Raw genomic sequence first — 27,634 nt, 5'->3', positions numbered from 1 at the left:
TCCTTTTTTTCTCCTTAGCAGTTGCCATGGGAGACCATAAATTAAAGCAGAACCACAAGTAGCCCTCCCAGGCCACACATTTGACATAACTGTCTGCATGCTTTAGCACACATGATCATATTTATATCCAAGACAAATTTATACTGACAGTAGTATTCTGTATAGTACTGAACTGCTATTTCACATTATCCAATATTCATTTACATTTGTCTTTTCCAGGTTTGTATTACAAAGAACTTGAGCTCCCCCCACTGCTAATTATTCCTAATGTTTACTCACAGCAAACATCCTTTTCTAGATCTTCTTGGCTGTCAAGTAGGTGTTTCTTATTTCTAAAAGTTTTTAAGGCAAGTTTTCAAACATGACTGTCATTTCAGTGAAAAAGTATCTGGATTGTTACCCAATCATTCATTCATATATAAAATATATATGCACCTTTTACACAGATAATAAAAATTATCTCAAGTTATCTGAAGCTAATTAACATCAACATATCACTGATGGAGTATATTCATAAGCTACATGATCACTGAATTTATTAAACTATTGTTCAGAATTCAGAAAGTTATTGGAAAGAAATCACAAGTTGAAGCCTACCACTACATCTTGGCAATTAGCACTCCAGGCCACAACCCACCCCACCCCACAAAATACAAACATCTAACTCACAACAATTCATAAAATGCTTAACAATAATTTGGGTTTTCTCATAATCAACCACAAGAACAATGCTAAGTAACCATGACAGAATCATTAAATCTTGACAGGGTAAATCTAATCCACAAAATTATTATATATTATTTAAAGAAAAACAAAAATGCTTCTTAGTCTCGTGTGCACCATTTTATAAACACTGAGTTCAGTGAATAAATATTTTACTATATTTTAATGCCCTAAGATTTACAGACTAACCTAGAGTCCAACTGAAATTCCAACTTATTTCAGGAAGCAAATATGTTGGTATATATCAGTTTCAAGTAATTATACCTATGTAAACCCACTGAAGGCAATGCATTTGCAGAAGTATAATTTTAAAGCACTAACACACAACTCCACTAATGAACCTGTATGCAACTTTATTTACAGAACATTTGTCATAGCCACGCACATGAAACTAAACAGAATTCTTTGCCAAGGTAAAATCATTTTACTAATAAAGCCTCTAAGGTCTGTACAGCAAATTTAACATTTTTTTATCAGTGACTATAGAAATAGCATCAGTTTAAACTACATCCATCTTCTAATTTCTCTTTGGTTTTCATTACAAAATAGCATAAGCATGTAAGCTTCGTGGTCATAAAACAGATGAGGGTTTTTTGTTCTTAAAATAGTTATCTGCTTATATCTATAACAAGCTTTATGATATCTTGTAACAGGATGTCAAAATTCGTGTATTTTACAATGAGGTATTTTACCCCTTTTTATTGTCCTTCCCAAAACATTTGTTCAAATTTACACTTATATCAGTAATTAGGTGCAGGTAGAAGACCTTCAACATTTTTGATTCAGACAATATCATTCTCTCCCAAAATTCACATAGGGTTACACAGAGTCTCAGCCACATTTGGGCAAGTTGATTAGCCCAGACTCTCAAGTTACAGTGCATCAGCTGACTTGCAATAATTGCACACATACACTTAGCCTGTGAAAAATGCAAACTGATTCAGCCTGCCTTAGCCAGCAGTGAAACATGGTTAAATTAAATCAAGTTATGTACAATTGCCACCAGCTACCTATCTACAATTGAGCATTCACTGTAGCTGAGCATGCAATAACTTGTTGAGTCCTGGCAATTTGGAGTTATGTTGAATCCTCATAAGTCCATCTACAGAGCTTTCTATAAGACTTTTGATAAATAATTAGCCAATAGATGCGATTAAGAATTTGCTTAATCCCATGATATCATGTCTACTTTGAGCCTAGAAAAAGGATTTGTCAAGAATAATCAAACAGAATAGGAATTCTCTCTTTCTGTAAATGAAGTCTACTAATTCAATATAATTATTTAACATGTCACTAAATTAAATAAGTAGCTTTCATTATTCTTCCTCCAAAATGCAGGCTAAGATTACAGTGTGATATGAAAACTGAAAATATTTACCTTGCAGTATTATGATGGCTTGTTCATATAATGATATTTAGAAAGTTATAGTTTAAAAAATTTTGTCTGTATTTTAGAAATTGAATAGAAATGGTATATTTTCCATAGTAGAATTATTAAACATTACATCACGCTAGATCGAACCAGAAAGAATTACTACAGTGAGTAAATATGCAGAGCCATAACTCTAAATAGTCTTTTATAAGCAACCTTAAAGTGCAGTGTGTTCCTACAACTAAGCCATTAGCCACCCAAATTATCAGCAGGAAAGTTCACCTACAGCTTTGCTTCAGTGTATGCCAGAACTGCCACAACTGCCACTATTTTTGTAGAACTAAGCAGCTCAACACCTGTTTTAAACCTAAGCCTGAGCAAGATCCTCAGAGTAGGAAAGTCCAGTCATATACACATGCTTTGAACATGCCTAACACACAAAACTGAGTACTTCACACTGCATACTAGCTGCTGCCTCTATTCCATCACTCAAAATCTCAGCAGGACAGAGGAAGGGCACTTGCTCAGGATATCAGACACCCAGATTCTAACATCCTCCTCAGTAGCAGGAGGTTCAAACATGCATTTGTCACTATCCATTAGAGTCCTTGATTGGCTCTAAGATTTTTACAGGGTAGCAAGCATTCCCTTCTCTTGTTGAAGGAGTACTACATAACATTGCAAAGAGAATTAATTAGAACGGGGAAAAAAACCTGAAAGATAGAATATGATTATCAAATAATTTAAACTCTCTTTCAGGAGGTAAAAATTTCTTCAATGTTTTCTATTGACTAACCAATATGGATCACTTACTGAGCACCACAGGAGTTGTGAGTTCCATTTTGCATACTCACACATCTCAAACTAGCGATTAACACTTAGGGGCTGACCTGTTCAACAGCAGTATCACAACAATGAAGTCCCTTTTTGATCTCACTCCAATTCCTTTTTTATTACGTAGAAATCAAGATTACAAATTTTAGTTACTGCACTGTGACAGCTGGTTTACAAGGCAATGCCTAAAACAATATATTAAATGCATTTCCATATGTTAAAATTCATATAATTTAAAATTATGTTGAAGATCTGACTTTTTAAAAGCCCTCTAAAACAGAGCATTCAACATAGAAAAAGTAATGTTTGAGTATTTGTTGATACCAAATTTTCTGTGTATCAACTCAAAGCTTTCTAGACTTCTACCAGAAATTCCATACCCCCGGCTGAAAAATCACATTTGCAAAGTCAACCAAAACTTAATAAAGATCCCTTGCACTCAAGAATTCTGACACAGTCTTTGGATTATATAATTGCGTAACATTCTCCTCTCACCCCTGGGCCCAATCTTCATTCAGCCTACAGGAAGGATCTGCTCTGGAAACGAATCAGAGGCTATTCATAAGGCTGTATGGTCTGTTGTATACATGACTCTCCAACTTCAAGTAAAAATGAAAGAGAAGCATGAAGTGAAAGAGGCTGCATATGAGATAGCAGGAAACAAAAATGCCGCTCTTGGGAATCTGATTCTATTTCTATTACTATATTTCTGTGTTCCTTTCTTCCTGCATGCTCTGAAGCCAAATTTGAAGAAGCACTGATTAGTCATTTATAACCAAATTAACAAAATCTGTTATATTATCATCACACACATTATGATAGAAAAAAAGTCAAGTTAATTTAAAATTCAAGCCCTACAGTTGCTCCAGTTGGACTTCCAAAGTTATAAAGACTAATTTTGCATCTCAGTTCCCAACCTGCATGATTACATACTCTCCCTCAAAAATATTAAACAAGCAAGTATTTGTGAAGCATTCCAATATCATAATACACATCACAGAAAAGCCCATGAGGAAATTAAGAATTCTGTCTCTGGAGCAGGGTTTAATGATGTGAAGTGATTAAGGTACACATTGAACACCAAAGAGAAACCAAAATATCTAATCATAAAAGACAGGACTGGAAGTAATCTCAAGAGTCTATCCCTTTCCCCAAGGCAGGATCAACAATATCTAAAGCTAATCCTAGGATGCGTTAATATAACCTGGTTTTTTGTATTTGGGGGTGTGTGTGTGTGGAGTTGGGTTTTTTTGTTTGGTTGATTTTATAATTTTTTTTTTAAATCTCTATTCATTCCACATAGTCAGTGAAATAGGCATCCTGCTGTAGGAAGAAACAGTGACAGAGTTAAAGACTACCACAATGCATCCACAAAGATGCCAAATGCAGACTACACAAGTAATCTGAACTACAGAATTCCCTACAGCAGGGGTCCTCAAACTTTTTAACCAGGGGGCCAGGGCGGATGAAGGGGCAGGCAGTCATCTACGGCTGCTTGGTTTCCCCCACCAACCCCCAGCGGGGGGGTTCTGTAAATACCGGGGGCCGGGTTGAGGACCCTGGGGGGCTGTATCCAGCCCACGGGCCGTAGTTTGAGGACCCCTGCCCTACAGTTTGCTCTCACAAGTACAAGTATTCCACATTTCTGAGCTTTTTTTTTTTTAACTATGCGATTTCCTGGGTGGGTGGGGAAGACAATTCAAACAACAAAATCCTGTGTGTGAAATAATGCTTCTTTGCCCAGCCAATCCTTGTTTCGTACAAATGGCTTGAGAAGCCATTTGTTCTTCCCCTCTCTGGTCTCTCTCAGTACATACTTCCCACCCATTCCCATGCCTAAACTGTTTCCCTTGACTGCACACCCAATTCCAGAGTACCTTTCTGTCTCAGTTTCTTGCTAAGGCTGTTTCACAGCTCTTCCTGTATTCTTCACTAAGGACACTTATCTGCCCCACCAGCTCTGTTATCCAGTCCTCTCAGTTCAGCCATTACTTCCTTAGGAACTCCAAGCTCCTACCCTCCTCCAAATTCCTGCCCTTCAAATTCCCATTCCCTCCCCATTTGTATAAGTCTGGTTCCAGTCCACCACTCTTCTCCATGTGCTCACCCTTCCAGCCATCTGCAACCTCAGTTCTTGTCTTTTCCACATTCAAATGAATCGGCACGGTGGATAAACAGGGAATGGACACCAGAGAACTAAGAGTCTGTACCACATCTCGCTGCTTAGAACCACACTTATTAGGAAGGTTCTGTTGCACATGAAAATTTTTTCAACTTTAATGTCTACAATCAGATAAGTCAGCTACTTTTTCACCAAGTTATATACATCACCTATACAAAACAAGCAGGGAGCAACATGCATTCTTGAAGTTGACTAACAATTCTGTTAAGCAACTGAAGTGTTGCTTATAACTGCCAAATTTTAATAGGATACACTTAAGCTTTTCTATGTTAAAGATTATACCTCAACAAGAGTTTTTAAGGAACCTGCCAAGAGGAATCAATCATCACCGAGAATGCTAGTAGAAGAAAATTCATTTCCTATTATTTAAAAAAAATAAAAAAGCAAGCTTATTTTTACAGAAAACTTTATCACAAGGAAAGAAAGAAAGAAAGAAAAATTCTACCTGTTCCGTAACATACCCACAGCCTCTGGGTCATGCCTAGAGCATAGGATTAGAACATAAAAAGCCATACAGGGGAAGAAAAGCTCAAGAACCTCTCTACCTGATACAGATCAGGCATTTGAACCTGGACTTCTGATATCCCAAAAGCAATGTTCTGGCTAGGAACACACTTACTACACCTCTGAACAGTCTTGCTTTCTTAACAGCTGTACAGCAGCTGGACAACAGACTGACATCACAGTTAAATGGTCTGACACCTAGGTTGCAGAGGTTTCCATTCAACCAGTTTACGTCAACTATAACAATCATCAATTTAAGAGGCAGAGTTTTATCCCTAACAGCCAATAACCAATGCTTAGGATACTTTCCAGGGTTACTAGATCCTGCTGGAAGTTAACAGAGTAATATTTCGAATCTGTCTCCAATATTGTAGACAAACCATTTAATTACTTGCAGGATTTGGGTTATTATCTAGTTGTCTCTGTTCTTCCTTATAAATTTTAAGAGATTTTGATTTCTTCCTAATACGGAGGATGATTCTTTTTGATTTTTCAGGACAGGAAATCTATTCTTGTCCAGCTCTCAGCATAATCAAGACAGCTGAAACTGAACAGATGCTTAAGGCCATCAGCAAACCCCCATTCTATACTACTTAGGAATCCACCATGAGAAACAATGAGCCCAGTATGTTGAAATGCAGGGCGCTCAACCACAAATCAAGTCAAAACAATGTTATGAACTTTTAAGTGCTGTAAAGTAACTTGAAAAATCTCAAGAATAAAGCATGTCAAATTACACAAGATTTATAAGCAATTTACAAACTCACTATTTGACTCACTTTCAGTCTTCCATCTGTAAAATGGAAATAACATTTTACAGATGTACAAAAAAAAATCTCTAATGTCTGTGAAGTGCAGGTATGTATTTTGAGATAATTCCAACAAATGAATAGATGAAAACACTTCAGCATTCCTGAAAGATATGGATGGTATACAGTAGATAAAGCAGTAAGCTGCACACTGAATGACAAAGAAAAACAAATATATCAGCTAGGCTATATCAGTATACCAGTCAGCTACTATTTCCCAGGCACTGAATTGGGGCCACGAGGGTAAGGGGGAAATACAGTAGTGTAGTTAAAGGCCCAGCATATGGAGAAGAGGGCTGGATTACACTCTTTCCTGCAATCTCAGTCTGCTGTTTCCTTATCCAAGTCCCTGACATTGCAGCCTAGTGTTTTCTAACAGTGTTCCTGTAAAATGCATTGCATGTCTACACATACACACTCCCAAAAGAAACAAAGTGCTTCAAATCAAGCCACAGCAATAATCTTTATATGGGTAGATATTTTCATTTTTCAGAATTTTGAGATCTCCAATTGGAAAACCACTTAGAGCCAACTGATACACATATTAAAAGCAATAAAAATAAAATTTTCTAGAATTTTTCCCTGACTTAAATATGAAAAATGTTCTTCAGTGTTTATTTGTATGAACTAAGTAGTCACCTTCAAGTACGTATCAACAACTGTGTTCAATTTGACTGGAATTCTTTTTAGTTTCTACATACAGTTGAGCCAAAATCCTTTCTCCTCTCCCTTTTGCTAGTGAGATTTTTCCGTAGTGAAAAGTAGGGACAGGAAGTGAGACACAAATCATAGGTCCCCCACAATCTCCTCAAACACAATTTCTTCACTCCTGGTGTGCAGTAGATATCAATATAAAGCATTCCTCTCCCATGTACTTCGGAGGTCAGAATCAGCCATAAAGCGTGCATGTAACACTAATAAACTTAAACCACAAATATAGATGAATTATATTAGAAGTTTTTAGCATACAAGCCTTTAACAGTTGTAATTTCAAAAGGTCTTCCTTTTTTGATTATTAAAAAGGATCATTATTAACAATAATACACACATAACCAATTTCAAGCATTTCCTTGTAGGCATCTCTGTGCAACTGAGTGCTCATTACTGCTAATGATTCAAAATCAGAAGCTAACTTAACCTGTACTACTTCTAATAAAGGCATATGAAAGACTGAAAAAAAGCAGTATCATCTTGAAATGGACAGTTTTTTCAAGTGTTAAATATTTCTAGTGAAATATTTTGTGACCCTAAATAGTTGTTCTAACACTGGATAATCCACCACAAACCTACCAGACACCAAACTAAATATCAAAACTCATTTTTCCAATTAAGTATGCTCATAATTGTTGTCAAAATGTCCACACATCAATGAATATTATGTACTCAGAAAGCAGAAATTTCTGAATGTGAATACTTAATTTTTCCTACATATAGATATAAAGAATAGAAGTATATTTTTCCTTCTAGTTACTAGCAATTGTCCACTAACTTTGCATTTCTTGTGCAACAGGATGTAAATGTTAATATAAATTTAATATCATTAACAATTTTTATTATAATACATACATAAAACTGTAACAGGAAATTTGGTATACCAACTCCTGGCTCAAATCAATTCAGACTGACTATCTTTCATCTAGTATCCTTCAAAATATAGTTTATATTATAGAGGAATATATACATGAAAAATTTAGAATTAAGGCTGTATTACCTTAAATCATCATATAAATACAACAAAAAACCATAGTCATTACCTTGGGTTAGAACCATCTATTGCCTTGATTCTGCAAGTCATATGAACATTAACATACATAGTCTCAAACATGCAATGAGGTTGCACCAGGGTACATGTACTCTTATGTAGAACAGGGATCTGTAAATGGGTTTAAGTGGTTAATTTTGCTTCTCTGATCCTGTTCTGTTCCCCCTATAAGTGTAAAAAATGTTTTTTAAAAAAGTATAAACAGTTTTAAAAGATAGCAAAGGCTAAAAAAAAAAGAAATAAAACCTGTACACAGGAAAAATTCAATATATACAAGGTAGTCAAAAGCACAAAAGATAACAAGAAGAAAATATTTTCCTCTTCCAGTTAAAATAATTGTTACAACTAATGCCTCAAGAATAATTTTTTATTTCTAGAACATGAATAAAATAACTACATCCTCCTTAAGCAGCTAGCTCTTGTGATAAACAAGTGGACCAGTATAAACTAAAGGGGTGGAGCATAAGGAAAAAAAAAAAAGAAAAAAAAGAACGAAAGTCCTGCTTCACACACACACACTCTTAAATGTGCTAAAAATACAGTCTAAACCAAAAGTCATCTTATAAACGTTTCCACATTAAGTATTTCTGTATGCTAAATATAATTTTCAAGATAAATTTACAACTACATAAACTGTGATAATTGATAATGCAACTAATTCAGGATTAACCACATGGCTCTGAAGAACAAAATCAAAAAAACTCATTACAAATAAGCAGCATCTTAAGTTTCCCTCTATAAATACACCTATTTTTCATACCAAAAAAAGTGCATGCTTTCTCGATTTAAAGGGGGGGAATTAAAAAAAAAAAAAAAAGAACATGTTGTAAACACAATCCTGGCAAGATAAACTTGACAGGAACTGCATAACTACAGTAGCTTATTTCCTGCTTTTATGTGGTATGTTTAAAGCAAACCCCCTTATATGAAAAATAAGTCAGGGAAGTTCACTACTGTTAGCTTAAACCCATTTTTGTTAAAATGAGAGCAGTTTTACACAGACGACAAAAGAAACGCTAGAGTTCACGTCACTTCCTGATGATAAAAACTACCCAAGAACTACAACTACTTCTGCACAGCCCTTTCCTGTAAAGCAGAGTTACACTGGGCCTCTACGAATGCTACGGACCAAAAGAAAACAGCAATTCAGCTACACGCAGAGATAGGGACAGTTAGAGACAACTAACAGCTCCCTCTGCAATTCACAAAGTTTAAGGTAAAAAGCTGCTTTTTCGAAGCCTAAATGGTTCCTCTCCACGCACATAGGCCTGAGGCCCTGTTGCAAACAGTGTCTAACAGGACCAGGCAGCACAAAGGCAGGAATGGGAGGTTAGTGGGAGGGAGGGAGGCCGGGATTGGGGCTCAGCAGGATCTTCAGGCTTTTTAAAATTCAAACTGCTCCCTGACCAATACAAATCACCAACACACTACTGACTGCTACACGGATTTACAGCATTAAAAATACACTTCTATGTGACAGCTATATTAACTTCCGAGTTAATATTCAGAGGGCACTCTGAGATATGATAGCACAGTTTATAAGACTCTAAACAAAATATACCAGAAAGTTACTTTATTAGATACATTAACCACTTATTACAACAGATCTACCTGCAGAACCAAAAAGCCTACTGAAAAAGACAAATTATGTAGTTTCCTTTCTATATGAAAGAAGAAACTTAGTATCTTAAAATTTCACTCAATTATGTAGCTTCTGTAGGCATATTTTTATTAGTTCACAGGGTGTTTGTTTTAAAGCGACCCCCATTTTTAATAACACTCTCTACCTCTACCACACGGTAAACCCAAGATTTACTTTACTGTAAATTAGCTACCATTTAAAGACCTGACACTTAATCAACCATCATTTACAAAACACATTTGACCTGTTAAAATGACACCTAACTACATATTCAAATATCATGCACACAAACAGCTAATAACAAGCTCAGGATAATAATAAGCTCAGTGATACGGCCTGACAAGAAAGGATGACACTTTTTAAGATTCCTCACTTTTCACTTAATTTACTCTTGATTCTCAAGTACTTAGGGTAAGATCTCATCTTCACCTTGGTCCCTGAAATATCATAAACATCACACTTTACACACGATCCCCTCTCCCCTTTTCTGTTTGTTAAGAGTATAAAATAGTATTTCATCTGAATTCAGTACATATTCCTGTAACATATACAGCACATGAAAACCAGGATTGTGTGGAGTACCTGACACAATATGCTTGCCTATCTGTATTTCCTGGGTCTGCAGGTGTCTGTGTTGTCAATCATTCCATAAGCACTAGTTTTATGCTATAAATATATTAAGTGATTAACACATTAATCAATCGCTATATTAGTTAAAGATTAAAGCTCTGCACGTTATAAATCCATGTGCATTCGAACTTTTGAATGTTCAGAACAGAGTTGGTAAAAAAGCAACAGTAAAGAGAGGTGGTATTTCAGTTTCTGGGTATTTACATTGTTTCTCTTCCCCTATTCCTCCACTTTACTCCTCCACTTCAGAGGGCCGTCTGAGCTAGGACTTTCTTTCCTTGCCCTGGGGAAGCTGTAAATATGACAAAAGGATCAGTGCACGTTTGCGGCTAATTGTATTGTTTCCTCCTCCTGCTCCTCTCCGGGTTGAGGCCTACTACTGAGAAGCCGCTTCGCCTTTCTAATCCCCGAGCTGGAGTAAAGGCGCTGGCCGGCGGGCCTGCGCTCTCTACTGGGCCTAGGCTTCCCGGCAGCCCGGGAAGAACCAATCTCCTCCACCAAACCCGAGCGAGCAGGAAGGAGGGCTGCGAAATAAACACCTCTGGTTGCCACTCATTCTCCTCTACCCCAGATAACAGCTAATCCCCTCCGCTCCCGGCAGTGCTGGGCCGTCTGGATTGGGAGGCCCAGCCCGCTGCTGGAGAGGGCAGGGAGGAGAAGGGGAGACAAGGAAGGGGGATTACCTGAGCAAATCGGCGTTTGAATCCAACGAGAATGCGAAAGAAGGGGAGAGAAATCCGCCCCCTCCCTCCTTAGAGGAGCTGCCGCCGCTGCTAGGCCGCCGCCGCGGAGCAGGAGGAGGAGGAGGAGGGGAGATAATATAACAACAATAATCCGGGCCGGGAGGGGGGCTGGTTCCTCTTCCGTCTCCTCCTCGGTGCAGCAAACATGTAGAGCCGGGAGGTGAGCAGACGAAACAAATCCCTTCCCCCTGAGCCTGCTTCACAACATCAACATGAGCTGGACCGAACCGGTTCCGAGACACACTCCAAGCCGCAGGGAGGTAGCCAAGAGGAGGGGAGCTGCCAAGGGGCCGCCGTTCCCTCCGTATATGCGAGCGTAGGAGGGTGGGGGAGGTAGCAGCCTGGGCACAGTGAGTTGATACCAAGCGGGGTTAAGTGCAGGGGGTAGGGTGGGGAGAAGAGAGGGAGAAGAAGGAGAAAAAGAAGGAACAGGAGAAAGGAAAGGAAAGGATCCTCTGTGTGTGCCTCTCGCTCCCTTCTCAGAACAAAATGCCGACCGGAAGTGCCGCTGCAGGAATGACTCCCTCCACCGGCGCCAAACACCAACAGCCTCCCCCTTCCCTCCGCTACTCTCTTCTCACTCGCTCAACCAGTGTTGCTTCCGCTGTTGCTACTGCTCTGCTCCACGTCGTTCCCCTCCCAGCTCTGCTGCAGCTGGAGTAGATCTCTTCGCCTCGCCGCAGCGGGTACAACCAAGGCTCCGCTACATGGCTTCCCCACCCCTTCGGCTGCTGCTTGAGTTTGTCTTCCCCCCCCCCCGGTGTGTGGAAGAAGACTGGAGTTTATGCTTAGGCCTGCGCTGAAAGGAAGGCAGCCAGTGATTTGTAATGAAGTAACCATTGAAAAAAGCACGTGTTTTGGGCTTTATTTTTGCCTTCCTTAAGGATGGTGGGGAGGAGAACTAAAAAATGCCGTCTTGCAGGAGGCAGACTTAAAAAAAGCATCTTAAAATGAACCCACAAAGGTGGCAGTCCTGTCGTCTCGTGTGTCCGTCCTCCCGCCCCAGCGGGTGAGATGTGTCAGACCCGGCTGGACACTTGCTGGAGTTAGTGTTACTGCTAATGTCCATCTCTGCGGGTGTAAATAGGCCGCGTCGCAGGAACTGAAACACCCGATGCTGGAAACGTTGCTGGGGCGAGGAATCTCCAGGTGGGCGTACCGAAACGAGCATGGGGGGGAATGCTGATATTTAAATTAGGGGCCCTTTGCTGGAGGCTGGTGCTCTCCACCACCACCGCTAGATTTACTGGAAATATTTTAATTTTGGGTTGTGATGGAGTGTTTGATGAAAGTGAATGTCCTAGTCTGAAAGATTTTCTGATTTTCCTCTGTGTAGGTAAACTGTGGATAATAATAGAATGGGATAATATCATTTATATCTGATGAATCAACTATGTATTTTCCTATTTATATAGTTTTGCTCCTCAGTACTTGGACAAAAATCCTTTGATTTTCAGAGGAAGCCTTCCTTGTCTGTGGACTTCAGGATTCAGCCATACATTTGGACACAGCCAGCTTTAAATATTCTGTAACATATAAACACACCCTTTCAGCTTTGGATGGATATTATTTGCACAGAGGGATAATATCTCACACCAATGCACTTGAATTTTTCCAAGTCTTAGGATTTCCTGAATAGTTCTCTGTCTTTAATACAGATTTAAAATGCCTTTCTCAAGCTTAAAAGACTATTAAATTTATAATGTTGGATGAATCAAAGTTCATTTTACAAGTGTATGTGGTTTTGTTTGAAAGTACAGAAATGAAGACAGCACTGGAGAATATGGTAATTCAGTACTGGAAATACAAATATTTAATGGGTACATGCTCATGTAAGTTTAATAGAGACAGAGTAAACTGGGCTCTGAAATAAATGTATTATATACCTTTGTTCCAAGTTCATATAAAAGGTTTATTCATTCACAACTTAATTATTCATTTGAAATAGATATTGGTGTAGTAAACTAAGTATGTTCATAAGTCTTTGTGCTTAATTTAATACAGTGCAACTCTGTAAGTCAAGGGGGAAATATTTATCTTCTTTTGGTAACAAACTAAAGTTTAATAAACTACCTATTTAAGAATTCACATACGCATATTTATGTGGACATGTACACCTATGAATTCAAAGGAAAATATGATTCAAAAATGACAAAGTTGGCCTAGGAATACTACTTCAGTCTACTTCTGATTGTTACCAATTCATGTTGATGGAGTCTTCATGTGATTTTAGTAACTTATTTATATAGTGATTTTTTTCTTAATTGGTGATTTAGGGTGTAAATAAAATGTAAATACTGAAATTTTGCTTTTCAAATGCCATGTGTCTTCCATATGAAATATGGTTTAGCCAGTACAAACATCATGGTAAGACACAACACATATTTGACTACTTTGTTTCTGTTGGAATTTTCCAGTGAGAATGTCACTGGACCATTTTATGCTTTTAAAATCCCATTCAACTAAAAGAATTTGTAGAAATGGCTGTTTTGTCTGAGTACTATGATGTTTTACCTGCACAAGAAAACAACTAATTTAAGTCATTAGTTGTTTTAGAAGGTGTTGTAACACACATGAGCAAATCAGGACATTTTTTTAAGGGAAATTAAATACTTAAATATGTTTTATTCCATTAGATATTACTGTAATCTACTTTTTTAAAGGAAAGTGCAAATTCTTCAGTTGCATTCAGACAAGTGGTTCCTTGTATTCCTTTTGTCTTCAAAGGTCTACTAACAAAGATTTATTGCAGAATGAAAACTCACTATGTTCCTAAAAAGATATTTTAGTATGCATGGGGTTCATCTTGTTATGCCTGAAATGCCCAGAAAAAGGGATAAAAACAAGTATTTCATAATATTACTGGAAAGCATATCAAAAGATACTTTAAATCTTATGTCTGTTCCAGATCTTAGTCATGGGGTAGAGGTGGTCCTAATCTGTATGGGAGGAGTTATGCAGTCATACAACCATGACTGTGGCACACTTAAGGAGCATATGCTGCACTAAACAAAGCTGATGGCTATGCAAATGCAAAGCTCTCTGAATTCCCCTGATAAATCCACGCCTATGTAGCCCTGAAAATGAACTGCAAGATTCAGGGTAAAGCTTTAGAACCTAATCCTGCTCCCTTTGATGTCAAGGGAGAATGTTTCTTTTGCCCTAAACAAATGACTGGGCTCCCATAAATCTAAGGTGTTTGCACAGTCAGTTATTCTGAGACTAATTTCTTGTTCTTCAAAGAATCAATAATTCAGTAGTTTTAGTGTAACTTTAAAAGGCAAGAATTGGAGATCTCCATGCAGACAGTACTGGTTTTAAAATGTATTTCTCAAGCAATTTTCACAAAAAAATACGTTGTTGTAGGTACCTCTCTTGCTGCTGTTTGCAACTGTGTACTGAGATAAAAAGCTTTCTAGTTATACAATATGCATGTGTACACTGTTGAAAATACTGGAGGCCTCTCTGCCCTTTTCATTCTGATGTTAATTTCCCTGACAGCTACATGTTGTCATTTAGCTTCATAAATTCTGGACAGCATGTAATATTACTGTAAAAACACACCTGACACCAATGTTTTCTTAGCGGTTGCTTGTTGTCATTAATTTTTTTTCTATAGAATGAATGAAAAATGTATTGTGCTTTTCCATTTTTGATTCTGTAAGGGCTGGTATAACATAAAGGTGCTTGTCATTTTAAGTTGTTAATGGGATGAACAAACATTGTTATATTTACCTGTTAGTAATTTACAGGTAGTATGTATTTCTGAGCAGAATTTTAAATAAATGTGATGTCTCAGTAAAATATTTAGAAATTAGCATTATGATGGTGTTGCGACGGAGGGAAGACACAGTCACTCAATATGAGTGATCAGCTGACTTCGTTTATTGTACCTTACAGTCACCTTTTATGCCTTGTTATAATTAGCTCATACATATTACAAAAGTTAAGCTCATTATTGGTTAGTTGCCTAAATACCAAGCCCGCCCCTAGTTTCTCTTCTGTAGTTTTCTGTTCCCACCTGCAACATTCTTTTCCCACCGAAATCTTCCTGTTATTGTGTAACAAGGACAGCCAAAGACAGTGTATTTTGCTTTACTTCAGATAAGCTGAGAGCGATGTGCATTTTTGTCCAGCCAGCTGGACTATGTCTATGTGACCCTTTTCAGCTAGCCAGTTATCCACAATTCCCCCATCTTTATTTTGGGTGACATGGGCCTGGTTGACCATTTTCAATAACAGCGTTTTAACACAGGAAAATACACAGCCAACTTATAAAATCTCAGTTCAGAAGTATAATTCCTGAAATACTTGAAAAATAAAGTTAGCTTGAAGCTTTAATTTAGATGCTCTTTCTGTTCCAGTGATATAAAAAGTTTAAAAACTTCAAAGGTAATTTTAAAGTTCTGAACATGGACTAATGCAAGCTCAAAACCCAAAAAGAAACCAAACTGATGTTTGACTAGGAATATTTGCAAATATTTTAGTGGAAAATCCCTGACCATTAACAATTTTCTGTCCAAATAACAACTGCCCTTATGCAACCAACCAGTCCATACATTTTCTGAAGAATACCTCATTGATATCAAAGAATTAACAAAGGGGAAAAATTAGTTCTAAGCTATATACATTCATAAGGGGATTTTTCAATAGTTACATACAGATTTACACACTAAGCCATAATGGCTTGTAGGTGATACACACAAGAAGAGTACGTTGCTTATCTGTCTGAATGTCTATGCTAAATTTGACAACTGTGCCACAAGCCAAGCCTACATGGGTGCTGTATGTTATGCACGTTCCTTAACAAACAGAAGTATAATAGACAAATTCCCAAGATCTAGTCCCCAACCTAATTATATTATTTTGTAGCCAATTAAGGAAAATAACACAAATGTGCATATCTACATGTGCACACACCTTTTAGTTCAGAACCAATCTGTGATAAAAGGCCTTAGCCTTATGGCATCATCGAATCTTAACGAGTACAGTAATTAAAAATGCAGTCTTACTGTAAGTGCGATTTATGCTGACATTCCCTCAAATGCTACACGTGAGTATTTCTCGCTCAACTGCCTCAAGGTAAAATAGTAGTATTTGTTAATATGTATTAAAAAATCATTAATTCTCTACAATAGCAGTTGACTTCCATAACACTGTGTAAGCAAAAGAGGCTTAAGATGGGTTTTCTGAATACTAACAACTTATTTTAGACTGTCTAAACTCAGGTCTTGAAAGATTTCACTCTGCCAGACGTAGAAACACTGTTGCACTCCAGTTGTGATATCCCTTTTCCCAAGTTGTCACATGCACATCTCGCTCAAGCAACATTATTGTTAAAGTTTCTCTCTGCTACATAAAAGCATGTTGCACTTGTAGATATAAAAGACAGCACCCTTACTTAGATTATTACCTTATTACCTCATAACTCTTAGTATACCTTGTATCTCTGATTTCATCACTTCAAAAATTCACCAGAAGCAGATAAAACCACAGCCTCAGACTAAACTACACCTTAACTGCTGATTCAAATAAAGGCATTCTCTTCAGATATGCCTAATGCTTACAAATAATTTTGGCTGGTTTTGATCAAAAAACTATTATTACAATAATGATCAAAAATAATAATCCCGTTTGCAAAATGCCTTTAAGCCAGCCTCCTAGTCCCAACCAATTTCCACATTCAGAATACAGCATAAATACAGAATACAGCATAAATTATCTCCATCAAGGCAAAAAGGCTTCTCGTTAAACACAGAGATGTTTGCTAGTTCAAGGCAGAAACCCATTTCTTGTAGGGGACATCTGAAGCACCTTTTTTTTTTTTGGTAGGTTTGTAATGAATTCCGTATTTTTCCTTGAGAAGCTTAAGCTGTGCCTCTTGTTTCAGGAGTGTTTCCAACTCTGAGTTGTCGAATAGGTCCGTATTTCCCAAACATATCACACATTTCCTCCGCTGTGATTTTATACGGCAGGTTCCGAATATAAAGGGTCCGATTGATCCCTTGGGACAGCCGGATGTTAGCTCGCTTGGCCGCTTGCATCGCCATGGCGCCGATCGGAGGGGGGGGGGGGGGGGGGATGGTGCCGCCTTGGAGAGAAACCGCGGCCGGGAAGGGGCCTGCCGGGCCGCGCGCCGCCGCTCGCCGCTGCCGCGGGGGACCCAGATGCTATCCCATACGCTAATAACCCGGGTAATGCCTTGTTATAATCTATGTCCCGAACGCTCAGCTTTTCTAAAAAGCATTTGAGCGAATCGTACGTCGCTTGTCTCTCCATACCTTCGTCAGCGCTGTTGCAGCCTTTGCGAGACTTCGGCGACGCGTGGCCGGCGGGACCCTCTGTAGGTGCTCCCGGGCGCGGGGACTGTGCCCTTCCGCCTCCTGCGCTGCTTTCAGGACCGGTACCCGAATCTCCGTCGAACCGTGGCTCGCAGGTTCAGCCCTCTCTAGGGTTCCTGTTCGGGCGCCATTTGTCGCGACGGAGGGAAGACACAGTCACTCAATATGAGTGATCAGCAGACTTCGTTTATTGTCCCTTACAGTCACCTTTTATGCCTTGTTACAATTAGCTCATACATATTACAAAAGTTAAGCTCATTATTGGTTAGTTGCCTAAATATCAAGCCTGCCCCTAGTTTCTCTTCTGTAGTTTTCTGTTCCCACCTGCAACATTCTTTTCCCACCAAAATCTTCCTGTTATTGTGTAACAAGGACAGCCAAAGACAATGTATTTTGCTTTACTTCAGATAAGCTGAGAGCGATGTGCATTTTTGTCCAGCCAGCTGGACTATGTCTATGAGACCTTTTTCAGCTAGCCAGTTATCCACCTGATGGTATATTTTTAATTTTTAAAAAAATAATTGAAAGTAACTCAGCTTATTATCTGAATGTAATATAGTAATGCAATCATATAGCTATCATCCTAAATTTAATTATTCAAATGATTGGGAGTCTGGTGTTAAGGCTGAACTACAACAGCGAGTAGGAAGAATGTAATGCTGAATGCTGTATGGCAGGTAAGATAAAGTTATGCTCTTTGCATTGACTTTAGTTCAAAGGAGTAAATAATAGCACCATGCAATTAATTCACTATGGAATATTCATTGTGAGAAGTAAGCAACCTAATATCAGATGAGGCCTTCAGTGGTACAGGTAAAATAAAAAACTAAGGAAGCCTGCATATTGAGTAGTAAAATATTTGTATAGGTACTTGCTCTAAGTTTAGAACTTGATGGTGACTACTGATTTTATTTTATTTTTTTTTTCTGGTAAGACAGATGGAGGTTTGTGTTTGTTGGTTTGGGTGTTTTATTCTAATTATTTAGCATAATTTACCAACAAGAATTTCATATGGAATGAAATAATACTATTTCATCTTTTAATTTTTTCTTAAGTGACAAACTTGCACTGTCTCTACTGTGTTAAGAATATGCTTCTGTTTCTATGAAGAAGGGATATGGATTCTATGGCAAATATGTCTTTTAAAATGTATACTTGTTATATATGGAGGAAAAATATTGAAGACAAAGCTCTAGTATTTTCATTTGAATGTTACAGTCAGTTTTTGATTATGCAAGGCAAAAATTTAAAACACAGATAATATATGTAATTTAGATTATAAAATATAGATAACAATAAAATACATTATATAACAGAAAAAGAGGTCAGTGATAGAATACTCTGCTGGACAAGTAGATTGTCCCAGTATTGTTAGGGCTGTAAGAACAGACATAATAACAGTTATTTTTGTAGGGAAGATAAATGATCAGTTATACATTGTCATTGAAAGAAATCTGAAATCTGGCTAAAGATGCTCTTTAGGCTCTTTTCTGTGGATTCACTATTGGTGAACTTCAGAAAGAAAGCAGGTACCGTTCCTGCTATAACTTCCTGAACTTCCCACAATTTTTTTTTTCTTTAATCTGAGCCTCATATGACTTTATCCTCTCAAAAGTCTTTTTTTGGACGGGCACTGGGAAAGCAACTTACCATCATGTTTTATAACAGAGATATAGAACTGCATGTCAGTTACATAACAAATCCTGTGCAATTTCATACAAGAGATGTGAGGGCTGCTATGGATTATTTTGAGAGATTACGATAAACACATTCAGGCATTTAATTTTTTTTTTTAACTTTTTAAGGTGTAAAGGTAAATTGATGCAGTTTCATGGGCCAGCAAGTTAATGTGGACATTCATCTTCTGACAAAGGACAGAAATTAAAAATTGGCCTGATGGACTGTTGTATTTGGTGCAAACTGAAAGCCACACTTTTATGGATTAAAGAAATCTGAGAACATCATATCATGCTTAAAATGCCTTGCCATGCCCTTTTTAACGATCTTGCCAGTAAAAAATGATTTGAGACAGAGAGATGATTATCTAAATCATGTATGTTAAAAGCTTCTTGGGCTTAGGCCTTTAAAAACTGCTTCTTTGAAAGAAAGCAGAACTTTTCCATTCTTCAGATACTGAAATGTTATCCATATCAGCCAAAAGATTCAATGGCTACATATAAGCTATTAGGTTAAACATGTCTGGGATTGTTCTCTGGCACTGAGATTGGTAACCATACAATGTTTTATGCCTTTATTATTAAACCCTTTTATTCTTCAAAACAGGATAGTCACATGCATCTACTGCCCATTGGGAATGGTTCCTGACTCACACTAACTCCCAAACCGTGCCCAGGAATTGTTTAGGAAAGTACTAGCTGGCATGCTTTTAGCCTGTGCCAAGGTCTGTTCGAACATTTTAATACACAGTTTTTAGACAAATTATTTCCAGTGCCTGTGAATGTTTTATGGTGGTTTCATTTACATTGCATTTTATAGATACACCTAATGCAGTCTCCTTGGAGCAATTAGCCAAAAGGAAGGTAAGAAAGAGAGAACTGTGGTCCTCTACCTAGAGATAAATCACATTCATATTTCCAATTAATTCTTTATTGAAGCAATTAATCACCTATTTTTTTTATCCAGAAACCTGACAAAAGAATGTTGATTGGAATTTGGCTATCAAGTTAGATTTTTGTTCATATGAAGACATTTTAGACAGTCCTTTATGGTGGCTAAAACAGCCTTCTAACTTGCAACAGATGTCCCTCTTTCTTTTAGACATCCTTATGAAAAAAAATTATAGTGAGAAAAGGAACAGGAAGCATACATTGTGCAATAAAATTAAATAAACACAAGTAACTTTTGCACTCCTTTAAATTATGGCTAACGTAATGAAAATAATTTCTAAAATGTAATTTATTTTAAGATAAAAATGGAAAAGGAGTAAGGATAAATAAAACATCTTATCTTGTTGTTACGGTAACCTGGGATAGTTTCTTTCTCCCCATAGGAGTATGTAGAGTCCCAAGCACATTTTATTTCATTGTCACGGTAACCCAGGATAGTTTGCTTACCCACCCCACCCATCTGCACATACCCCTGCATGGGTGCCAATGAGGGTGGCTAGCTGCAGATCTCAGAATTCAAACACCACCCGCATTACATCAGCTACTTTGCTAATAAGCAAAACAAGTGTCCTGGTTTCAGCTGGGATGGAGTTAATTTTCTTCTTAGTAGCTAGTACAGTGCTGTGTTTTGGCTCTTGGTATATAAACTTGGAGGGTTAACTGGGGGGGATTGTTGCTCAGGGACTGGCTGGGCATTGGTCAGCAGGTGGTGAGCAGTTGTACTGTGCATTGCTTGTTTTCCTTTCTCCCTTTTCCTTTGCATTTTACCCTTTCCCCCCCTTTTCCGTTATAATTGTTATTATTGTTCTTTTTTTTGTTCTGTTAAAATTATAAAATTGTTCTTATCTCAACCCTCAAGTTTTACATTCCTTTCTGATTCTCTTCCCCACCCCTCCGGGTGGGGGGGAGTGAGCAAGTGGCTGTGTGATGCTTGGTTGTCGGTTGGGGTTAAACCACGGTAACAAGACATTGCATATATATGATATGCTAATAAGCACACGTTTTATTATCCACCCCTGAGGTGCTTTTCCTTTGAGCTTCACTTCCTAGTAGGGCTCCACTGCATAGGGTCCTTATTTGATTAGTGATGGTGTCCCAGGGGCTCCCACAGTGGTAACCATACACTTTCATTAAAGCCAAAGTTTTCAGTTGCTGAGTGTTGTGCCTCATCCCTGAGGGATCTGCACCTGCTTTTTGCTCATAACACCATAACTTTAAAATCAAGTCAAAATGATCTATTTATGAAAAATGTCCTTTTCTGCATCATGATATATTTAAATTCTAGTTTTTTGTAGAGGAATGAAGCTGGGTTAATTAACATTGATAACATACAGTTGTGGGCTGGCTTCAGGGGTGTGTGTGAGAGAGAGAGAGACCTGGATGAGGAGAGAGGAGGAGAAGGCAGCAGAGGCAAGAAGCTGAGGGACTGGCCTGAAGAGTATGAAGAAACAGCATGAACAGTAGATGGACCTTAGAAACCTTGTGGGGGATTGGTGGCTGTGCCGGGGCAAGGTGTGCTAACTACTTATTGAAGTTAACTTGGTATGTGATGGTAAAAGACCTTGTTGCAGCTGGCTAGTTTTGAGAGTGCTGCAAAAGTTTTTGATGTTTAAATTTCTTTATTTGTTCTCCCGCTGTTTTAAAATACCTATATGACTTCCCTCAGGTTCCTTAAATGTAATTCATCTTTGAAGAGAAGAACAGCATAGAAAATCTTGTCCTAAGATTTGGAGAAATAACGGGATTAAGCATGAGCAGTTTTCTTAAAGGTTATAGGTAAGCGGAAATTGTTTACAAATCTTGACTATAATGAAAGAACACTAGCATGCACAGCGTTGTTAATTAATGTTAATTTATAGTTTTTAGTTACTATTGAACATTTTGTAGGTTTGCCAACTTTATCTACTGTATTCCCAGTAAAGATTGCATTCCAGTGCAAGTACTGATATGAAAGACAATATAGTCACTCTCTTAAGGAGGCTGTAATATGTATACCTGTGCTTTTGGTAGTATGTTTTCCATGCAGAGTTCAATGTATTAAGATGGTCTCTTAGCCATAATGTTAGATAAAACATATTACAGCTAATTATCATAGACAGTGCTTCTTAAAATTGCTAAAAAATTAAAATTGCTTAAAAGTAGTTAAACTTTCTGGAACAAGAACAGCCTCCACGAGAACATGGGTACATGTCACCACCCAAAAAAAGGCACATATGGGCAGCACATATTTTATTGAATATTTTGAAGTTAGATGTGTGAGAAAAAAAAACCAAAAATGCCATAGGAACAGATGCAGAGAAGGCACAGAAACTCATACACAGGTCTGAGCAATCACTGGGAGCATAGCTCTAAGGAAAATGGAGCAAGAGAGATTCAAGATGACTGTCAAGCAAAAAGGACTTGAGACTGAGTGAAATTTTCCCATGGTTTCAGAGGAAAAGAATGTATGCACAATCATTAGAAATAGAGTGCATCAAAATATCTGATGCCATCATATATTTTTTCTGACAGAGGCAATCCACTAGCCATTCAAGTCAAAGCACATAAGAATACGTTTCCATTTTTAAAGACAGTTGCCTTCTAAATAGATCCATAAATTACAATAACCTGGCAGCACTCAAAATATGAATTTTCCTGACAGGATAATATATGCATATGCCCCTTTAAATATTGTTTTAATACTTTCATTTGCTAGAGTTTCCTGAAGTTACTAGTTACTTTCATACCTTCCATGGTTCCACTGCTGTTTCCCCTCATTTCCAGACTACACTAGTGATTGCTCTCTTCTGGTCAAAGCGCTTGTTTCTCTTGCATTTTCTTGGGTAATATTTATATTTTCTCTGCCATTAGACTGTGTTTTCCCTAATGTTTTAGATTGTTTCCTTCTCACTTGCTTCCAAATATAGAGGCAGCATATAAAAGCCCTTACTTGCCGCCTTTTCCTATTTTGACTGTTCTTCATTGGCAAAAATAATCCAAAATATAAATCTCTACCTGTTCCTCTTAAAGAATCCACTGGCTTAAAAAAGGTTCTCTCTATAAGCAATGATCTTGCTGTTTTATTTTTTCTTGTAATAATGTTTACAAACTAGTCAAATGCCCATAGAGGCAAAAGAATAATTTATTATGTCTTTGAGTAGGTGTTTTGCTGACTGACTGGCTACCAAGCAAAAATGGATTCCAAATCAAATATAAAAATAAATGTAGTTTATTATATTGTAATATAATAAAGGAAGATAGTATGCAATATGATAAAAGGAAACAGTACTAGTTATTATGCACAATATGATAGAAGAGCAATATGAGCAAAGTATCACATCCTTACTGCAAAGCATTACAGCGATTAAGAAAAGGATACATGGCCAATTACCACCTTAATAACATCATCCTGACCCCCACTTTGGCTGGGAAGCCCCATTGCAGCCAGTGCCAGGAGTCTCTTGGTAACTGGGAAGTTCCTATATGGTGCGTCCACCTGTAGATGAGGCTTCTGGCCCAGTCCTGGAGCTTGCCCGCCTTTATACTCAGCAAAAAAAAAAAAAAACAACCCAGCTTACATACCTAGCGTTTGCAAACTTTTAAGTTTAGGCTAAGTGCAGGTGTACGCTATCTCATGATCCATAAGGTCCACACACATCAGGGACATTGGCCAGACATCCAAGCGTGGTTGAGTTACTGTCATGACACAGCTGCACACAGTATTTTTTGTCTGGATGGTCCTGCTCACATCCTGCCTGTTCAGGGGGCTTAGGACAAGCACCACCTGTTGGATCCATTAAATGTGATTTATAGTTGCCCTTGAGCTCACTGTCCAAGTTAAACAATTCCTAATTAAATACATGATCAAAGACTTTTTCATAAGCAGTAATCAATCATTATTTAATAAACTTTCATCGCAGAAGGTGAATGTAAAATTTGTTTTGGTGGATATCCTATTTTAATACTATAGAAAAGGTATTTGTGTTGAATAACATTTGGATAAAAAAGTCAGTTAAATAAGGAATACTCTTGGTAAAGAGATTAATTGTAAAACCCATGCTATAAAATTGATGTTTAAAATATAGTGTACCATAAGAAATACTTATATGAAAATATTGTTTCAGAAAAATTGTTATATATGTGCAGACTTGAAAATATGATCTTTCAATTTTCAGTTTTTTCACGGCTAATTTCAGAAACTTCATTTAGACTATAGAGTGTAAATGTTTCATTTCTTTTTTTTTAATTTAAAATATAAATGTGCTGTGTTTATGACTGACTGTTAAGAGCTTAGCATATTACTTATGCTATGAAAACTTGGATGTTTCCATGTAATCTTCAGAAGTACTAAAGTTGACTGTCTAGTCTAGGGGCATGTTGAGTTGTACAGGCTATGTATTTTGATGTTAACCTCATCTGAGTTTTCCTTAATAATGCAGTTTCATGAAAAATTGGTCATCTAAACAAGTACTAATAGAAGTTTGGGGATTTTGTTTTGCTTTTAAAATCTAGATTAATAAAGGTAAATGTAGCTTTTTCTAGTCCATTTAAATTTTGAATGCAAGGCATTGGTCTTTATTTTACAGTTAGTCACATCATAATCTTATAGTCCCCTTATTTTCTAAATCTTCTCATTAATACCAGCTAGAGCTTGAAAAGAGAAAAACGCTTAGTGTCCCTATATTGTTGATGATTAACTCAAAAATATAACATGGTCTATAGGGGCAGGAGTGTCACATATTTTATAGCCTGTGAGGCTTTGTTTCATTATCATGAACATTGTGTTACACAGCACTCTGATGACCTTCATAGTGTTATGAAGTTAGTATAAAACTGTATAACTGTTGAACATTCACAATCTATCAAACTGATTATCCTTAGCAGTTAGTTACATCTTTTTTCCTCCTTCTCACTCCTTTAATAATCTTCCCTCCCAACAATAAAAACAAATGTGTATTTTTAAAAGAAGATTTTTCTTACAAGGCCTTGTAACAGCTTTGCCCTCTTCTAAAAGCAGTTCAGAGATGTCTATATGACTTATTTATGGCTGATGCTCTTCACATGTAATAAATATAATTTCTCTGATTCCCCAAAATTTCATTTGAAATGCTATATACTGATGCCGAAATGCTATATACTGGTGCCAAAATGCCTGAAATCAAAAATTTCACATGTAATTTCAGGGAAGTTATAGACCTGTAATAATCAGGCTATAGGAATACAACTACGTGTTTCAGTAGCTGTAGAATAATAACTAATTATTGCCTTTAGGAATGTTTTCTTTTCATCTGCAAAAATTTAAAGGACAAATTCTTACAACCATGTATGTGCCAAGCAAAAAGTTGTGGTACTATTAATCTAATAGGTTTCATCCAGCATACATACTTCCCTTTGGCTGCAAAAGCATATGGCAACTTTTTCTTAATTAAATACTATGTTTGGTTATTTGTTAATGTAGAGCTCAAGAAAGGTTCAGGATTGCTTAGTGCACTGAAGTCCTTATTTATCCACAAAAAAAACCCCCCACAAATAGTGCCAGAACAATGATTAATGCAGACTTCCTGGTGATGTTTCACTGGTGTGCCCCAGAGGGATCACAGTTGTTATAATGTAGTTCAATCTCTTCTTTCTCTTTAGTATATGGAGTCTCCATACATACCATGTTATCACAGTATTATTGCTTATACTACTCAGGTACTTAGGTGTAATTGGGTAGTCAATAAATGTTCTTATTAATTATATAGAAGAAACTATCACATTAAAAAAATTAATTGGACTTTCCAAAGACAATACCCCTCCTATTCACCTCATTTTATGCTCCTAATTTGTTTATTCTGTGTGGTTTTGGTTTGCTTTTAAGTTTCAGAGTTTCTCAGAGGAAGTGAGACTGGCATTTTAAAGTTGCTTGGGAAGCACTGCACATGCTTATGATTCTACAGAAATATTTTTAGTATGATGGAAAGCTCTCATGTTTATCACTGATAGCTGCTCCTACACCAGCTACTTCATGAACATTTTAAGTGCCCTCAGTTTCTTGTCATCTAGGTGCAGATCAAAGAACCCAGTTCCTCACTTTCTTGAGAAATTTTTATTATGGGCCTCTAAATCAAAGACACCACAGTATAATCACTTAATAGCAAAAAGTATTTTTTGTATACACTGACATTTTAAATTATTCTTAAAGAACACAATATATCAAATACTCCAATACATTAGTGTAATCAGATGCCTGGAGAAGTACTCAATGGCTGAGCATGTTCCTGAGAACTGCCTGTGGTGGGTCTCACCCAGCCTCCGGTTCTTTAAAACGCTTTGTATGAAATCTGGTCGAGTTACTTGCATTTATGCTCAGGACTTCCGTTAGCCAAGCCTATTTGTTACACCTACTGAGCAGATTTTGGCTCAGTACGTCAGATTATGACTGAAGAAGTCACTGGACTCTTAACTGAGCGGCAGCCCGGGCTGACCCCGTGGTGGCCGCTGCCTGCGCCTTTGTCACTCCAAACCCCACCTCCCATCGCTGCTTCCCTGCTCTCCCTTTTTTCTCTCCTCCCAGTCCTGCTCATATAAATGAGACTGTTATGAGCAGCCACAGCGCCAGTGAGGAGGGAAACACTGGTGATGCTGGAAGGAGAAATAAAAGTGGATCTAAAAGCTCCTAAAACACCCAGCCAACCCCAAACACGCTACCGGAGTGCCACCTCGCCTCCTCCCTCAAACCAGGCGCCTGAGTGGAACTTGCCCACGCAGGAGAAAGGAGAGAGGTGCCCTCAAGATTTTACCTCAGGTTCACCTCTTTTAATTCATAGATCTCCTCCTCATGCTTTATAATGACTGTTTATCGCTCTCCTTTTGAAATTTTATCTTTAATTTTATAGCGAATAATTAATAGCATGGAAGTAGATTTCCCCCTCTCCAGGTAATGGAACAGTCCGCTGGGTTCCTCGGCACCGACACTCAACTTTTAATTCCTTTTCTGCCAAATCCCAATCCTCCCTTGTAGAAGGTTCTTTCTTTCAGAGACTTGGATCCTGCCTCAAGCTCTGTCACACTTAAACATCACAGACAGGTCAAGGTTGTAAGAACTTTCGCATATGGGCAGTGTAAAAACTCAAGATGGACTTAAATGCCATCAGGTAAAGTCATCCATTGTGTTTTCTTCTTAATAAGTGTTGTGGAGATATGTATCAATGCTTAAGTATTGATTGGGTGAACGGATTTTTTTCTTTCTTTTTTAAGTTTTGAAGTGGAAAACTTTGTTGACCCTGTGGCATACCTGCCACCCCAGATCAGCAATCTCCTCATCCCTTGAGGACATACGTTGCCCTCGGTCAGCGGAAAACATTTGCTCCTTTCAGAAACATTTTTTTCTTCCTCTTGAGCAATAACTGGAGACATGGATGTGTCCTGACCTGAGAACTGGGGTCCTAACCTCCATTTCTCAATTTAAGCACTTAAGTGTATGGTAAGATGTTATAGGTTTTGA

General features: G+C 37.7%; 1 protein-coding gene and 1 long non-coding RNA gene across 8 annotated transcripts in view; one reads left to right on the top strand and one right to left on the bottom strand.

Annotated features, from left to right (window-relative positions):
• The window catches only part of LOC129783123 (nipped-B-like protein), a 167,614-nt gene extending 155,967 nt beyond the window's left edge, over positions 1-11,647 (bottom strand). For 5 of the 7 annotated variants that reach the window (XM_055792864.1, XM_055792862.1, XM_055792866.1 and 2 more), the window contains exon 1: positions 11,142-11,646. The gene's annotated coding sequence lies outside the window, so the exon portion shown is untranslated. Of the gene's footprint in view, positions 1-8,178; positions 8,298-11,141 lie in introns of all 7 variants that reach the window. The other 2 variants (XM_055792863.1, XM_055792867.1) reach the window with 2 other exon arrangements.
• A 119-nt stretch (positions 11,648-11,766) lies between these two features.
• Positions 11,767-27,504, top strand: LOC129783130 (uncharacterized). The gene is made up of 3 exons (XR_008745119.1): positions 11,767-12,350; positions 21,836-21,945; positions 27,388-27,504. It is a non-coding gene; the product is annotated as an uncharacterized LOC129783130 (long non-coding RNA).
• Positions 27,505-27,634: the final 130 nt, after the last annotated feature.

The sequence above is a fragment of the Falco peregrinus genome, chromosome W (genome assembly GCF_023634155.1).
Source record: "Falco peregrinus isolate bFalPer1 chromosome W, bFalPer1.pri, whole genome shotgun sequence".
NCBI lineage: Eukaryota > Metazoa > Chordata > Aves > Falconiformes > Falconidae > Falco > Falco peregrinus.
This window is presented reverse-complemented; position numbering and strand designations above follow the sequence as displayed.